An 8,188-nucleotide genomic window follows, 5' to 3' on the forward strand; every position below is an offset into this window, starting at 1 on the left:
GATATTGACTTGTAGGAAATGCCACACTGCCTCACTGTTATTGCAACAGAATAAACAATATGTCAATGTGATGTATGTATTTCAAATAACACTTCAGAACGGTCAAACTGAACCAGTTTGATTTATTTACATATCTATTTCTCTGTTTATGGATCTCTCTCTCTCTAAAGCCCGTGTTGAGATTAAGATGAAGAGCTTTCATCTGTAGCAATGACATCAAACTGCAATCTGCTTGTTGTTCTCTCTGCTACATCGTGTGGATAGTAACCTGTGTGTTAGTGAACTCTTTGTACTACTGGAAATTTGTTCCATATTTGTATTTAGTTTTGTTTTATTAAAGGTTTTAAGATGCCCTCTATGCAAAGAAGTGCAATGTTCATCAATTTTTGTGAATGTGAACATTTACACATCTGCTGCGAGATTGAAAACTACGACAGCACATAGTTTTACCACATGAGGGCGCTCAATGCCAATGCATCCACACAAAGCCATGCCATTATTAATGTATTGTATTTTGTAAGTTAGACATATAATTGTTTTATGAAAAATCTTGATATTAAAAGTAAAAAGTAGCCATAGTTGTAATAAATGTAGTGGAGTACAGTGCATGAATAAAAGTACTTAGGCAAGGCAAGGCAAGTTTATTTATATAGCACATTTCATACACAAAGGCAATTCAAAGTGTTTTACATATATAACAGCAAGATAAAAGAGCACAAAGTGCATAAGATAAAAATGAATAAAAGAATATAAAAGTATAAGTTAAAAGAAAAAAAAAGGATAATAAAAATGATCAAAAGACAGTAAAGTGCAGCATTTGATCAATTAAGAAAAGCGTCTGAGAAAAGTTTGGTCTTGAGTCTAGATTTGAAAGTGGCCACTGTTGGTGCATCTTTGATCTCATCTGGAAGTTTGTTCCACAGTTGAGCAGCGTAGCAGCTAAAAGCAGCCTTGTTTCGCCCATGTTTCGTTCTGACCGTACTAATAGATTTTTTCCCAGTGACCTTAGAGGTCTAGTAGGTGTGTACTGCTGAACCATATCTGAGGGGTAATTTGGACCTACCCCCTTTAGTGATTTGTAAACAAGCAGTGGTGTTTTAAAGTCAATTCTGTGACTTACTGGGAGCCAGTGTAGGGACTTAAGTACTGGAGTGATGTGATCAGTTCTTTTGGTTTTTGTAAGAACTCTAGCAGCTGCATTTTGCACCATCTGAAGCTGTTTGATGGTCTTTTTAGGAAGCCCGTGAAGAGACCATTGCAGTAATCGACTCTGCTCCAGATAAAAGCATGGATAAGTTTTTCCAGGTCATGCTTTGACATAAGACCTCTAAGTTTAGCTATGTTTTTAAGGTGGTAAAAAGCTGATTTGGTTATCGCTTTCACATGATTATTGAAGCTGAGATCACTGTCGATTAAAACAGTAAGATTTTTGACAACATCCTTTGTTGACTTAGTTACTTTCCATCATTCTATAAGCAACTCAAACACGGCTGGACCTCTTCACAGACAGAATCAGTATTTGACTCAGAACACATCTTGTTATCAAGTACACTGCCGATGTATTTGGACTCAGGAACAACATATCTGTCCTTATTGTGGATGGCCGTGTTAGTAAAACTGGGCTGTTGTTATTCTAAAAAATCAATGACCGTATCTCTGGTTTTTGCTACGATTATCTTTAAATAAAACTCATCACACAAAGATGCAAAATCATCAACAGCTGGTCAACAACAACCAGCTCAGGATCACCTCACCTAAACTCAGTTGACCTTTTTGAAGCTTACATAGTTGTAAAAGTCATGGTAAACACATGGGATGTCTAACATTTAGCACTACGAATAGTTGCTGGTCACTCAATGGAAATTACCAGACTTATCCACATAGACAGAAGCTCTTCTTGATCTCATCCAAGATGTTAGAGGACTAACGTCAGTAATTGATATACACCCCCGACTCTTCATTACGTCATCAGTGGTTCTTAGTCAACTCTCTGGAACTCCTAATGTCTTCCACACATCTGTTGAAGATCTCCCCCGTCCCCTCTGACAGACGTCCTCCTGTGTGATTAATGGAGGATCAGGCAGTAAATCATTCTGTGGTTGTGAGCTTGAATGGGAATGGCATCCGCTAAGAAATAAGACGTTGAATAGTTTATATATTTGGATGTTCTCTCTATGTTAACTTATTGTTGCTCCCAAATGCTTGTATCTTCATTTTTTTTTTAAGAAATAAGAAAAGCAGGAAACTTGCTCCACACAAGAACTCCTAAAAAAACACATCATTGCCCATTTTCTTCTCCATGTGGTAGCCTATAGAAAGAACTTTGAGTAGTGAAGCAAGAACTACCCTTTACAAAGGCTCATTTTTGGTTTCCCCTTGGGCTGGATGGAAACGATATTCCATGCTTAGCTTCAAAGACAGAGGTCATGTGGAGTAGCCAGCACCATTGGGATAGAGGAAATGACCAGTGACAGGCACTTGGGAATACCGTGAGTCCGTCTTAAGGATGAGGAAACACTACCTGCCATTTCTATGAATGAGGCTATGGTTGTCCGTACAGGCTGATCTTTGTGAGATGTGCACCTCCAATTCTCCCCTGATCCGGGTTAATACGATGCCATAAACCATGCAAGCTGGAAAGAGAATTGAAAGAAAGGCCTTCTCACGGTGCAAACCACACTAAAAGAATATAGGTACAGTAGCTGAAAAGTGGATTAGTTCCTAAATAGAGATTCTTATTCAGCAGAGACCTCCTTACCAGATGTCACTGTGTTTTTTTTGTGCTTGGCAGTTAAAGTGCTTCTGAAACAGACCTCTGATTCACTGAGAAAATGGAATAAAGGGGTCTGTATGCTTCCAATGAAGTGTTGACGAACAGCGCCTGAAACCCCATCACACCTTTTTCCAATTCAGAAGAGTGTGTACAAATGAACGCAACACCATGAATGTCTTTCCCAATGTAAGTCTATGGGAAAATGTCATTTTGGGCCCAATGGCATCACGTGACGGACACGGAAGTTGTAGTAATTTACACAAAGAACAGCTGATGGGAATGTAGTTAGTTAGTTAGTAGTTAGTAAACCTGATGATGGCGCAATAGGTGAAATGTCAGAGGATCACCAGAGTGAATCCAGTTCACCCTGATAGGGAACATGAATGTCTGAACTACATTTCATAGCAATCCATCCAATAGTTGTGAAAATATTTCAGTCTGGACCAGCGTGGTGGACCAACTGACCAATAGACCAACTTTGCCATTCTTGCAGCCATGTTACTAAAAACAACTGGATGTTGACTTGAAATTTTCCCGCCAATGACGTCCTAAAACATCTGTGCATTGGTTTGTCGGATCTTAAAGGGTTTAGAACAGAGATCCTGTAGGTAACCTACACTTCTGCTGACCCTTAATTGGACTGCTTCATGTATTTACTCTACTCTGGTTTTTTTTTTTTGTCTCGACTTGTCTCAACATTTTTTGGCCTTGACCATAACTTGACTGGGAGTGGTGCTGGACTTTGACTTTGACATGGCTGAGATACTACTGACTACACAGTCCAGGCTGTGCAGATATGTGACCAAGAGTCTGATGTGTCATAACCCAGCATTGTCAGTGTGTTCAGCGTGGGTTGGAGCATCACTAACCATTACCAGCGTAATCGCACAGCGCATACGATTAGAAGCTTAATGATGCCCTCTGCACTCGGCGAGCTGAGCCGGGATCTGTGGTCTAATATGTGGATTAGCACAGGAGATATCCTAGAGGGAAGAATTTCCTCTATTTACCCAGAGGCATTGTGGGACGTGCTTAATTCTCAATGGGCAGAGCAAACGCTTTGTTATCAATGCATTAGTGTTACTGTGAAAGAATCAAGGGCAAGAAATGCCTGGAAATATTCTATGGATAGAGTGAGTGGAAAATAACTATATAACTCAGCCCAATCAATTAAAACAAAAATAGGCAAACTAGTTTAATTTAAAAGACTAAATAACACCCTGAATATCTGGTCACTGTAGTTTTTATCAAATGTTACTCAAACAGGAGGACATTGTGCATTTGTTGGGGACTATTTTCAGCGGTGGATTAATCCACATTTGGTGCTCTAATGAGTATTTGGGGCAGAAGGACGGTGTATGTGGGATTAAGTCTAAATAAACTACAGTCTGTGTGTTCATAATGAAGGAACAAGTCAGCCAGTGAGGCTCATTGATGTGTTTCTAATAGTTTTTGGACATAGATAGAACTCTATGGCACAGAGGAAGGAGATATATCAGACTTTAATACACAATACTTATTAGTAGATACATTCATTGTTGGTTTGGGTCTTTTTAAAATTCTACAATTTCATTCAGCAGACGCTTTTGTCCATAGCGAGAAATGCCTGAGAGTTCGTATAACACAACCAAGGATCTAAATAGGAGGGAACAATGTGAGTAAGTGCCAACAACAGCTTCAAGTACACACATGCCCAGGGTGTATAGAAGCAGATTTATTTGTCATCATCATTAACAACAACATCAACAACATCCTCAATCAACAGCATCAATGTCATTAGGTGCGGAGGTGTTCATGAAAGAGCTGGGTCTTAAGCTTTTTCTTAAAGCTGGAAAGGGACTCTGCGGATCGAATGGAGTTCGGTAACTCATTCCACCACCGGGGGACTATAGAGGAGAAGAGTCTAGCTAGTGACTTAGGATCCTGTTGTGATGGGAGTACCAAGTGCCTTATATTGGCCGAGTGTAGTGGGCGGGAGGGAGTGTAGACCTGGATGATGGAGTTCAGGTAGGAGGGAGGGAGTGTAGACCTGGATGATGGAGTTCAGGTAGGAGGGAGGGAGTGTAGACCTGGATGAGGGAGTTCAGGTAGGAGGGAGGGAGTGTAGACCTGGATGAGGGAGTTCAGGTAGGAGGGAGGGAGTGTAGATCTGGATGAGGGAGGTCAGGTAGGAGGGAAGGAGTGTAGATCTGGATGAGGGAGTTCAGGTAGGAGGGAGGGAGTGTAGATCTGGATGAGGGAGTTCAGGTTGGAGGGAGGGAGTGTAGACCTGGATGAGGGGAGCTAGTGGAGGGATATGAACAGCGGAGTGACGTGTGCTGTTTTGGGTTGGTTGAAGACCAGTCGCGCTGCTGCGTTCTGGATCATCTGCAGAAGTTTGAATGTGGAGAAAGGGAGGCCTGCCAGTAAATGGTAAATGGACTTGCATTTATATAGCGCTTTTCTAGTCTTCTGACCACTCAAAGCGCTTAACACTACATATCAGCATTCACCCATTCACACACACACATTCATACACTGATGGCTATGCCTTCGGAAGCAATTTGGGGTTAAGTGTCTTGCTCAAGGACACATCGACATGTGACCCGGAGCAGCCAGGGATCAAACCACCGACCTTCCGATTGGTGGACAACCTGCTCTACCTCTGAGCCACAGCCGCCCACTTTAGGGAGTTGCAGTATAGTCAATCCGTGATATCACAAGAGCCTGTACCAGGGATTTGTTTACAATAAGAACATATGGAAAATAATCAGCCTCATCCTTTAAATGCATTGCAGCAGTGCTTTATTTTCTTATTGTTATTGTTTCGGCCATCATCACTATCAGTAATAATTACATCATACTCACCAAGTTACAAATTCAAAGCATTCAAGAAACATGAGCGTTCATGTTCTGATCAGACATGTTGGAAACAAATCACAGGTTAGTCAAACTTATGTGGAAAAGAAAAATGAAGAAACAGTGAAATTAAATGGATTGATTTATCAAACTGATGGAAAAAGAGTTGATTCCAATTCTTGTATATATTTTGTATGATGTGCCTCTGTGCCATCTCGGGAAGAGATGTGGGTATCATGTTGCTCAGCAGAGGGCAGGCTTGTCTCAGTTTTCCCTGAAACACTCAACTCAAATATGAGTAATGCTGTACCAGGTTCTTTTCTTGTGTTTTTATACCATAAACCTTATCCTGTTTCTTGTGTGATCACCAGCGGTGTTGCTCTTCTAATGTATTTTTATCTGCTAATGCACCCGCTGACACAGTATGTGATTCACTATACCTGTGCGTGTGTGTGTCATTATAGATACAAAGATAGAGTGACAGGTGAGGAGGATGATTAATGTTGCCTGACACACATTGTTTACCATCCATACGTCTATCCATCGCCTGTCACCTCCTCAGCATGGTCACCATAACCCAGTGTGAGCAGGCATTGTGGGTAGCAGCCTTCATCCTTTTTCCTCTCAATGATATCATTTTAACCACTTCCCCCTCATCCTCTGGGTCTATAGTTTCCAGACCACAGTTCTCCCTGAGCCCAGCGTTTAAGAAGAGGTCTACAAGTAGGACTCTTGTGTTTCCTCCGTTAGATACACAAGCAGCCATTCTCCATCTCAAAGGTAAACAGTGGGTGGCCACTGAGGAATCTCCCCGCTGAGTTAATTTACACTGCAGGATGGGGATGAGACTTTATCATCCATGCAGGGGGAGAAATACAGTTGCAGCAAGACGCCACAACTCTTGCTTCTTTGTGCACTTTGTGTAGTATTAATGTTACTTTTACTTAACAGTGTTTTGAATGAAGAATTTTACTTGGCATATTTTAGATATTTAGACATAATAGATTTCCTTTTCAACTAGCCATCATGTTGAAATCATAGACTGTATATAAGAGGAGGACGTAGTCACCGTGACGTCACCCATTGGTTTGTTGACTACCGTTTTGAAGCCTCGGGTTTGGCATTTTGGCCGTTGCCATCTTGGTTAATTTGGAACCAGAAGTGACCATATTTGGATAAGACAAACAAATATTTATTGATAACTGTCAACAGCCAGAATGCCCTTCAGGGGCCGAAAGACCGTGTTGTATTTCTATTTTACACGAACAGTGTGAGCACTGAGGTCACGGTCGCGGCTTCTTTATGGTCTATTTGACTCTAAATGGGACCATAATTTACTAAATGATCATCATGCTGTATTGAAGAAGACTTGAAACTAGCGGTTGAGACCATAAACTCATGTTTACAATGTTTACTGAGGTAATAAATCAAGTGAGAAGTAGGCTCATTTTCTCATAGACTTCTATGCAATCAGACTTCTTTTAGCAACCAGAGGAGTCGCCCCCTGCTGGCTTTTAGAAAGAATACAAGTTTAAGGCACTTCCACATTGGCTTCACTTTTCAGAGCCAGATGTTGCCCCTTTTGGTTGAAATATACACAGGATTGCCAGTTTAGTTACAACTACCCTCATATTTATTGTACCCTCACTATCAGTGAGCTGTAGCTTATTTCTCCCCCTGTTCTCAGTATAACCTTAAAACCTTCAGGATGTACCACGGGACTGTTATATTAGACGGCATTAGCTTTAGCCAGGGTGTATCTAATAAACTGGAAACTGAGCTAGTCAACGAGCACAAGATTTTTTTTTTAACAATGGTTATATGTAACCTACATGTCTAAAATAAAGAAAATAGCTTTTTAACCAAATCAAACCAAGTTTTAATCTAGATGAGGTTTTCTTGACCTGAAAATCAACATATTCCTATTAACTGGAATTACATTGCCTCTGTTGTCATCCATTTTCAAAAAGGAAATGAGCTTAGCAAACACATTTTCACCAAGTTTCCATCCAAATTTAGCATACATTTTTAAACACATTTCCGGAAAATTGGCAAAAGAAAATGCTAATTAATAAATGTTTCCATCCGCTGTTATGCAAATTTTAAGAGTCGGATAAACAATTGGTGGCGCTAACTCCACTCCGGTGCCATTAAACCACACAGGACACAACAAGATGAGAGTGCAAGTCAAACTCCAGTAAGATTCATTCATTCAATATATTAACTGCTATACTGAAATGTGATATAAGGGGGAAAAAATAGTCTTACTAGAGAACAGCTTTATCCAGGGACCAACAATAATGATGAATACACCTACTATGAAACATGTATCAATAAAGTTTACTTTCCCTCTCTCTCGTTCTCTCTATACGTATATATGTATAGAGAGAAAGTGAGAGAGAGAAAGTTTTACTATCTCATTCCCCCCGGTGTCTGTCTTGGCAGAGATATACTGGACTATATTCACTTCTTATGTTTGTCTTAGATCACTCTGCGCCAGAAAATCACTTATTGTTATTGCTTTTTCGAGGCCCTCGAGAAGACACACCGCACTGTGTTCTGTGGTTTATTTGTCTT

This window comes from Sebastes umbrosus, chromosome 8 (assembly GCF_015220745.1).
Source record: "Sebastes umbrosus isolate fSebUmb1 chromosome 8, fSebUmb1.pri, whole genome shotgun sequence".
Classification (NCBI taxonomy): Eukaryota; Metazoa; Chordata; class Actinopteri; order Perciformes; family Sebastidae; genus Sebastes; species Sebastes umbrosus.